Here is a 9827-nt window from a genome sequence, read left to right on the forward strand (position 1 = left end):
GCCTGGCTAGGCCGCTCCAGAGGAGGTCTTGCGTCGTCCACCTCGCGAGGCTTTGTCCCTCGTGTGGGTCTTTAGCACTTCGTTGGTGAGGATGGGCCGTACGGCCTGCTGGCTTAGCCACACGGCGGGCCGCACGCAGGCAAGTCTGGGGACCCCCGTTCCCAGAACGCCGACAACCTCCACCTCCACCCGCTCGACCACGTCGGTCCGCGGCGGGGTGTTGTCGCCAATCACCACGACCTCCTGGTCGTCCACCACCATCTCCGCCTGGCCGTCATGACAACCGCCGGGTCCGTGCCCGCCATCGTCTATGGCCACGCCGGCCAGGCTCGGTCCGCCGCCTCCGGCTCCTCGAGGGCCTTGTTCCGGTCCCTCCAGGCGCAGCGCTCCACGTCCGCCAGGTCCAGGCCGAGATCCTCCCCGGCCGAGCCCTCGGGCAGGTCAATGGCGCTGCTTCGGGACCTCCGAAACGCGAAACCACCTCCGGACGCAGCATCCGTCGCCGCCAACGCTAGATCCAGCGGCGACCTAGATCAAGACAAGATAAGCACGAGGAAGGAACGGCTCGGCAGTTCACCAAGGTCAACAAGAAAGCGTACCCGATCACCACCGGGACAGTCGGTCTCGCCGTCGCGATCGGGGCGGCGCGATGCCTTTTCTTGGCGGGAGGCTTGCCGCCGACGGCTGGGTCCGTCGTGTGCTTGGCGGACGGCTTCCTCGGCGCCACGTGCTACTTCCCGTGCGTCCAGCTAGCTGCTGCCGGCGCAGTAGATGACCCGGCCCCGGCCGCTTGGCCGTCTCCTACCCTCGGCGGCGCTGCACCATCGGCATACATCAAATCCCCCGCATCACCCTCCAATCAATCTCGCGAGGGATCAGAATACAGAAACTTACTCGTATGGCGCATCTCGTCGACCTTAGCGTCGGCCGTCTCCAGGTCCCCGGCGAGGGTCTCTGCCTCCTCCAAGCCAGACTGCTGGGCGGCCACCACCCGCATCGTTGTTCCGTCATATGGATGTTGGATGGCGTTCAGCATCACCTCCCTCATTGTGTCAGGACAGAGAAGAAGATGAGATGCAGCAAAGTATGAAGACCAGGGACTCACCGCCGGTGTCGGGTTCCCATGGCTGTAGGGAGGCTTCCCGAACTGCCACTCCTTCTTCAGCCCGGCCTTCAAAATATTGTTGACCCGGTGGGCGACCTGCTCCTGTGTCAACCGCCAAGATGACATCTGGTTGGGATCCTAGAGGCCAGTCATCTAGCCTATGATATGCGTTCGGCACTGCAGTGGCAACACCCGTCGCGTGACGAAGGCAGCGATGAAGTCCGTCCCAGTGAGCCCCTCCCGCGTCGCCATCTCCACCACCCGGCTGCTCAGGTTCAACACCTCCTGCGCGGGTTCTTGGGGCAGTAGGATCAGTTGGTCTTGGCTTGCGGTGTCACATCGGTGAAGGGCGGAAGATTGATGCAGTCCGCGGCGAGGTTGCGGACATAGAAGAAGGAATTTTTCCATGTCTTGGCAGAGTCCTCCAGCGGCATCTTGGGCAACCCCCATGCGACCGCGTCGAGATGACGGTGGCCCCACAGGCAGACATGACGCCGGCCTCTGTCCCCTACTGCTTCAAGAAGAAGAAGCGGACCCAAAGATAGATGGTGGGCTCGACGCTTAGATAGCCCTCGCACGGGGTGACGAACCCTGAGAGCTGCAGCACCGCATTCGCGCCCAGATGGTGCGGCTGAAGCCTAAAGAACTCCAGGAACGCGCGGAAGAAATCACTTGCGGGGAGGCCAAACCCGCGCTTGAAATGGGAGAAGAAGACCACGTGCTCGGACCCCTCCGGCTGCGGTGCTAGCTTGCTATCTACCAGACGCACGGCTACCCCTATCTCCGGCGGCAGCCGCCGCGTATCACGTAGATACTGAACGTCTCCAATGGAGATGGTGGATCCCTCCCACGAGCCTTTCAATGGCACCATCGGCGGTGCTGGGCGCATGGGCGAAGGCAAGAAGAAAGAACGATGGCTGAGAGCTGCAAAGCGGCCGCTGAGCGTTGTAGAGTGGCGGCGCTTCGCTCAAGAGAAGCAGGGCATCGCGGCGTGAGGCGGTCTTGAAAGCAAGAGCGAGAGGGGAAGAAGAAGATGGGGGGCGCGTGCGTGAACTGTTTCCGCCGCCCCCTCCCCTCCCCCCAATTTATAAGCCAGAGATGGAATGTTGGAAAGTGGGATCGGTTGCGCCCACCCCTCCCACTTCCCCGGATTAATTGGGCACGATCCACGTGCCCATTAACTGCATTGAGAAGGGCAACCGCCCGCGTGTGCCACAATAAATCCACGCACGTGGGCCGAGGGCGCGAAGTGGCGGGCCCCAGCCCGCTGTCACGTCTCGTCGCGCGCGTGGCCTATCAGGGCCTCTTCAGTTTCTGGGCGCCATGTGGCACCCACACCGAAGTCGAGGGGGCGCCTCCCTTCCCCTTCAAGATTCGACGGACTCCTCGGTTTCCCGCCCATGCCGGGATGCCGCGATCCGGCATCCCGAAGCTGGCACACAGTGGGTGTTGCCAGACCCGGCAGTAGTAAGCTTCATCAACATCTGCCGCTTCAGGGACTACTGTCGGGGGAGGGGGTGAACCCCGGGCAGGCAACGGAACCCGGATCCTTTTCAAAAACATCGGGGCCAGTATCGCCCCTCAATCCGACTCGTACTTGGCCAGGTTTCGCAACCCAGCTGAAACTACGACACGGCCAGGCCTGCTAATGCATGACCGGCCGAACCCGACAAACCAAGGCTTCTCCAACAAGCCAGCGCCCCCATCGCGTGTTCCTCAACCCGGCCACCGGTCAGCTCTCGTCCCATCCGAGGCGTACGACGGAACAAGTCCCCGTAGAGGGGATGAGCGTAGCTACAGTGGCCCACCAACCCCGTTGACCGACAGGAGCATGGCTATAGTGGCCCACCTACTCCGCTGAGCAGGGCCGACATGGCAACAGCGCCCCCCTCCCCCCCCCCCCCACGTCCTGCTGATGCAAGCCGATGGCGACCAGACGGTGCACCACTATAGCCGAGCCGGCCCAACCACCCCGTGACGCATGACAAGACGGAGAACAGTGCCCCCTGACGCACAGGACCCGCGCTTGGAGAGCTCGACGAATCCTGGTACCCGGCGGGTCCCAGCTCCGGCTTCCTAGACGCTGACTCTCGACCCCATGGCCTTATAACTTTACCATTGTAACCCTGGGGGGTTTACCTATAAAACCCCCCAGGGAGCCCCCGTGCAAAGGGTCGACCATCAGTAGAATACATACGTACACAAGGAGAAGGAGCAGCCTAAGCCTTGGCATGTCTTCCTTCCTCCCCAAACAACTCTAGGAGCAACTCTGTACTACTCCACATATAAACCACACTCGGCCGGACTAGGGGTATTATCTCTCCAGAGAGCCCCGAACACTACAATAAAAGACACATCCGTGACATTTTGGGCCGAATGAAATTTTTTTGTCATACATATGACACTTCTATGACGATAATTATGACAAAACCCGGTATCATCATAGATGTGGTGGGCTCCTACTTCTATGACAAAAAATCATGACAGAAAATGGGCTTTTCGTCCTGGGCGGGCTGGAGACGCAGCTGCATGACATTCTTTGGGTCGTCCATGACGGAAAAAACTATGGTAGAAGCGAGGGGGAGGAAAATTTCGGGGAGTTCCCGGTTACGGTGGGAGGTCGGGGGCCGAGCGATGCGCGTTTCTCTCGTACACGTACGCGCGTGTGTGCGAGGCGTTGGCTCTAACTGAACCCGAGTGAGGCGTTGGGCTCTAACTGAACCCGAGCGATTGCACTGCAGGCTACGCGTTACTGGACCCGAGCAATCGATCGATGGCTGTTAACTGAACCCGATCGAGCAATTCCTTCGCTACTGCTACTAACTGAAGCCGATCGATGCTGCCTCTGGATGAACAGTGAGCGTTGCGGGGGGGTTTGGATGAACAGTTCCCGTGGGGGTGGATGAACAGGACCCCGTGGTGTTGCCTCTAGATGAACAGGACCCCGATCGATCGAGCCGGTTGGGGCTGGATGAACAGGACCCCGTGGAGGGCTAGATGAACAGGACCACCCCGTGGAGGGCAGGATGAACAGTAGACGGTGGAGGGCAGGATGAACAGTAGCCCGTGGAGGGGTGGTTGAACAGGAGCCCATGGAGAGGGCTGGTTGAACAGTAGCCGGTGGAGTAGCGCGCGGTAGAGGCTGGATGAACTGGAGCCCGTGGATGAACAGTCACAGGTGGAGGCTGGAGCAGGTCGATGGTGGATGAACAGTAGCTCGTGGAGGCTGGAGGGGGTCGACGGTGGAGATGAACAGTATCCCGTGGAGTCCCGTTTTGCGGTACGCCACACCCCTCCCGATGAACAGGACCCCCGTTTCGACTGTAGGGCTCCAACACAAGTCCGTTTCGTCTGTTTTGCGGTACGCCACACCCCTCCTGATCAACAGGACCCCCGTTTCGACCGTAGGAGGTCCGTTTCCTCCGTTTTGCGGTACGCCAGACCCCTCCCGATGAACAGGATCCTGTTTCGAACGTGGATGGTCGAACACAAGGTCGTTTCCTCCATTCTGCGGTACGCCAGGCCTTGTTTCCATCGCCTGTTCCGTCCAAGCCCTCCCGATGAACACGACGCATTCTGTTGCCTCCCCATGAACACGACGCATTCTGTTGCCTCCCCATGAACACGACGACGACGTTGTTTCTCCGTTCCGACCCAGCCATGTACACGAGGCATGGCCGTACGTATGCGCGAGTAGGCGTTCGAGACCCCGCCCGTATGTACACATACGTGGCCATATTTTCTTTCTTGCACCATGGCCGCTGTACGTACGTGTACATGCTACGTGCGCGCCTCTACTACGACACGTGCACGCCTCTACATTGACCAGTATATATGTACGAACACGTTCGCGACCAGAATGACAACGCTACGTACGCTTCGACCACGTGGGTCCCGACTGTCAGGCACTTCCTTGCGTGCGAAGATGTAGCTGGTGGGTCCCAGCAGTCAGGGGGGCGAATCGTTTTGTGTTTTTTGCCTGGACGCACTTCCTTGCGTGCGAAGGTGTAGCTGGTGGGTCCCAGCAGTCAGGGGGGAAACGTTTTTTTCACGAAATGCGGTGGCCCGTCCGGTGGGTCCCCGCTGTCAGGTGGAGGAATAATTATTTTACGCGTAATAAGGAGCACTTCCTTGCTGCGGCCGTGGACCCAGTTGTCAGCGTCTCCACGCACAGTACTCTTCCGATGGAAGTCGGTCGTTGACCACATTGACCACGCCACGCCGAGAGCACCACGGCAGTGGACGACGGCGAGGCCTAGGAAGGGGACGACGCAGAGCCGGGGAAGACGCGGCAGTGGATGCCCACACGTAGAGGAGTACGAGGGTTCACTGGTTCGCTGCGGTGTGAGGCTGCCGTCGCTGCAGAATAACAGGGGGTGTGGGTGAGTAGAGGGATGGCCTGGCCAGCGGTGGGAGTAGTAGGGGCGGTGAGGCCTCTGCCGCATCACAACCGGCCACGGGAGGTAGGAGCACGAGGCACGACCGGCGCTGGTTTGGGCGGCTGGAGCAAGAAGACCAGAGGTTGAAGAAGCACTACGGTCATTGGATGGACATCGTACGGTCACTGGAGCTAGAATCGTGCATATTGACTAAGTTGACAAAGTCCTCCATCCCCGTCAACTTAGTAGGCCCACAAGTCAGCCTCTCGCCAAGGTGGGTCCCAGCTAGCAGGGGTATTCTTTTTTTGTGCGTAATAAGGAGGCACTTCCGGTGGGTCCGAGCTGACAGCAGGGGGAACTTTTTTTCACGAAATACGGTGGCCCGTTGGGTGGGTCCCAGCAGTCAGGGGCAAATGTTTTTTTCACGATATACTGGTGGGCGCCTGGTGGGTCCCTGCTGTGAGGTGGAGGAATAATTATTTTCTGCGTAATAAGGAAGCACTTCCTTGCGGCTGCTGTGGACCCAGCTGTCAGCCTCTCCACGTATAGTATTCTTCCGATGGAATTCAATCGTTGACCACATTGACCATGCAGCGCTGACAGCACCACGATGGTGGACGACGGTGGGGCCTAGGAAGGGGACGACGCGGAGCCGGGGAAGACGCGGCAGTGGATGCCAACGCGGAGAGGAGTACGAGGGTTCACTGGTTCGGCTGCGCTGCCGTCGCCGCAGAATAACAGGGTGTGTGGGTGAGTGGAGTGGAGGGATGGCCTGGCCAGCGGTGGGAGTAGTATGGGGGCAGTGAGGCCTCCGTGGCAGCATAGCCGGCCATGGGAGGCAGGAGCAGGCGGCACGACCGGCGCTGCTTTGGGCGGCTGGAGCAAGAAGACCAGAGGTTGAAGAAGCACTATGGCCATTGGATGGACATCGTACGGTCAGTCGAGCTAGAATCGTGCATATTGACTAAGTTGACAAAGCCCTTCATCCCCGTCAACTTAGTAGGCCCACTATACTGGGTCCCAGCTAGCAGGGGGAGTATTCATTTTTTTGTGCGTAATAAGGAGGCACTTCCTTGCGTGCGAAGATATAGCTGGTGGGTCCGAGCTGTCAGCGGTGGTAACGTTTTTTTCGCGAAATACAGAGGCCGTTTCGGTGGGTCCCAGATGTCAGGTGGAGGAAATCATTATTTTGCGCGTAATAAGGAGGCATTTCCTTGCGTGCGGCCGTGGACCCAGCTGTCAGCCTCTCCACGTACAGTCCACTTCAGATGCATGTCGGTCGTTGACCACGCTGACCACGCCACGCCGAGAGCACCAGGGCGGTGGACGACGGTGAGGCCTAGGAAGGGAACAACGCGGAGGCAGGGAAGACTCAGCCGTTGTTTTTGTTTCCCACGCGGAGGGGGGTACGACTGTACAAGGGTTTACTGGTTCGTCTGCTGTCGCCGGAGAATAACAGCAGGTGTGGGTGAGTAGAGGGATGGCTAGGCCAGCGATGGGAGTACGGTGGGGCGGTGAGGCCTGCGCGGCAGCACAGCCGGCCGCGGGGAGGAAGGAGCAGGCAGTCCCGCCAGCGCTTGTTTGAGCGGGTGGAGCATGAAGAGCAGATATTGAAGAAGCACGACGGCCGTTGGATGGACATCCAACAATATACATGCCATCTGTGGAAAGCCTCAAATCTGTGGAAAACAGCATACAGCCCATCTGCCATTATTTCAAATAATTTACAGCTCATTTGCTAATTCTTACGGGTTTTTTTGGAGCCCATATTCTTTATGTTAGCATTACAACCCATATTGTGACCACGGTTAAAAAATTATACGAAATTTTGCATATGTCGGTGCGGTCTGAACTGTTTTTAATCCCCAAATTTCGAGTCACATTTAGACTGATTTTAAAAATAAATGTATATCAATATAAAATCCAATAAATTGTCCACGCATAAAAATCAATGCAATTTAAAATCTCGAAATGAAAAAAAGATATTTGAAAATAATTGCCGGCTTGATGTGTTCTAAAAATGTACAGCCCAATTCTCATTACTGATAGGCCATTTTCTCGGCCAGCCGAATGAAGCTCTCCTCGTCTTGAAAGATTTGTAGCCCAACAGGCCTGATAAAGCGACTTACTTGACAAATCACAAAAGAACTGGGCTAGCCATTTTCACAAAGAAAAAAACTACTTGGCTGGTCTGTGGTAAACATAAAAGAAAAGGTTGTCTAGACAGGCCAGAGTGTCCCGCACAGCCCAGTTGACACCCTGCTTCCGTCTCAAAAACAAATTAGATAAATGCCACTCCAATTATGGTGATTCATAAAAATGCCACTGCAATTTCCAAACTTTGAAAAATGCCACTGCAATTTTTGCAAACTTTGAAAAATGCCACTGCAGTTTGCAAACTTTGAAAAACGCCACTCCAAACTTCAAAAAATGCCACTAGAAATGGCATGAAATGGCATTTTTCAAAGTTTGGAAATTGCAGTGGCATTTCTCGGATACACCAGATTTGGAGTGGCATTTATCAAATTAACCCAAAACAAAAATAACTGGGTGAGCTGCTGGGTCCCTGGTGTCAGCCGCTCGTTGTGCAATTCTCTCGTTTATTGACTACGTTGACAATGGCATGGGACCCAGATGTCAGAAATCCACTAGGAGGAGCCATTTTTTTATTGGCTTGAAATAAGGAGGCACTTGCTTGCGTACTTCCATGACCTTGGCGGGTCCCTGCTGTCATCCTCTCCACGTACAATCATCTCCTGATTGTGTACGCGTAAACTTGCTAGACCCACAAGTCAGCCTCTAAACCGTGGAGGACAAATGCAACCCATTTAAAAAAATAACAGCCCATTCCATACGTTCAAATGGAAAGTTCAACATTCAGACCAAAGTAACAGGTCTGATCCACATATAGAGTACTGAACTTCCACGTTGACAACCATCATAGCCAAGTTAACTATCTACTCCCACTAACACTCTAGTAGCGTATAAGTACTAACTTACTCTTAGCTAACTAGACGATGCTGGCCGCCATCTGCTGTCCATGCTAAACGCTGGCACCGGCGTCCTCCGCCTCGCCTCGGACTTGCCAGAGGTGCGATAGGGCGCGTTGCTCACGCGCGTTGGCCCTTTCCATGCCGGCGTGGTCCACCGAAGCTTCGGCTTCCAAGCGGGAAACCCACTTGACGAGTTGGTAGTAAAAATCGGCGTCGCGAACGCGTGCGTGCTCGACAGCCTCCAGGGCTATTTGCCGGGCGCTGGCCTCCACGTAGTCGGCCCAGTTGCGGGTGCTCTACTCGCGACTCAGAGCGTCGGTGCGCTGCTGCTCCATGTCCCGCTGGCGGCAAATCGGCGATACACTGCTCCTCCGCCAGGCGGTCGCGCTCCAACAACTCCTGATCCTCCGCCATGCGGTCGCGCTCCAACAACTCCTCGATCTTCGCATTGCCATCTAAAGACAGATAGAATGCCTCCTCCCTTTGTCTGCCTTCCGGTGAAAACCCGAACACTAGTTCCTGCGGTGACCGCCTCCAGCGTCGCCTACCGCGGACGGGCAGGGGCATGGCGGATGTGGCGAGCGACGTCGGGCCGGTGGGGGCTTATGAGGATATGGCGAGTTGGATCACAGTGGCACCTGAGAAGGCCGGGAAATAGTACTTATAGGCGGAAGGTAGCGCGACGGTCATCGGAATTCAATGCATAATGGCTTAGTGCGCCAGCTTGCCGTGGAAAACTAGAGAAACTGAAATTATGACTGTGTCGTCCCGTCCCGTCTGGGTCGCACGCCGGCATGGCGGTCAAACGAGTGCACTCAAATCATCTCCCTCCTTGTCAATAATGATTCCACGGATTTAAAGCGTATCTTTTTTCGCATCAGTTAGCTGCCTTAATTACGGCCGGCTGCATGCAGGCACTCAGAATCGCTCGCAGACAGTACGCGAAGCAGCATGCAACGAGTCGCAGCCGAGGGCACGCATGCAGCCACTTAAATCGTTGGAATTAATCAGGCTTAAACTTCTGCATGCCGTTAATTATTGCCATGCCTTGGTCTTGCTGCTTTGCTCATGGGACTAATAAATCCCGGACGGAGGAAGTACCTTGGTTGGTGAGAGGTTTGAATTAAGCCCTGCAAATCGGAAAGGAGGTACTCCCTCCGTTTTTATTTAGTTCGCATATTAGCTTTGGTCAAAGTCGAGCTTTACAAACTTTGACCAAGTTTATATACAAAAATATTAAGATATACAATAACAAATCAACAACAAAAATATTAAGATATACAATAACAGATCATATACAAATATGTAGCTCCAAAAGCAGAGATCTAGAAAAAACATCTGTTCTTCCTA

General features: G+C 56.0%; 1 pseudogene; it reads right to left on the reverse strand.

Annotated features, from left to right (window-relative positions):
* Positions 1–308: 308 nt before the first annotated feature.
* Positions 309–1539, reverse strand: LOC147959864 (uncharacterized; annotated as a pseudogene).
* Positions 1540–9827: the final 8288 nt, after the last annotated feature.

This window comes from Triticum urartu, chromosome 7A, assembly GCF_056163025.1.
Source record: "Triticum urartu cultivar PI428250 chromosome 7A, HENAU_Tu73, whole genome shotgun sequence".
NCBI lineage: Eukaryota > Viridiplantae > Streptophyta > Magnoliopsida > Poales > Poaceae > Triticum > Triticum urartu.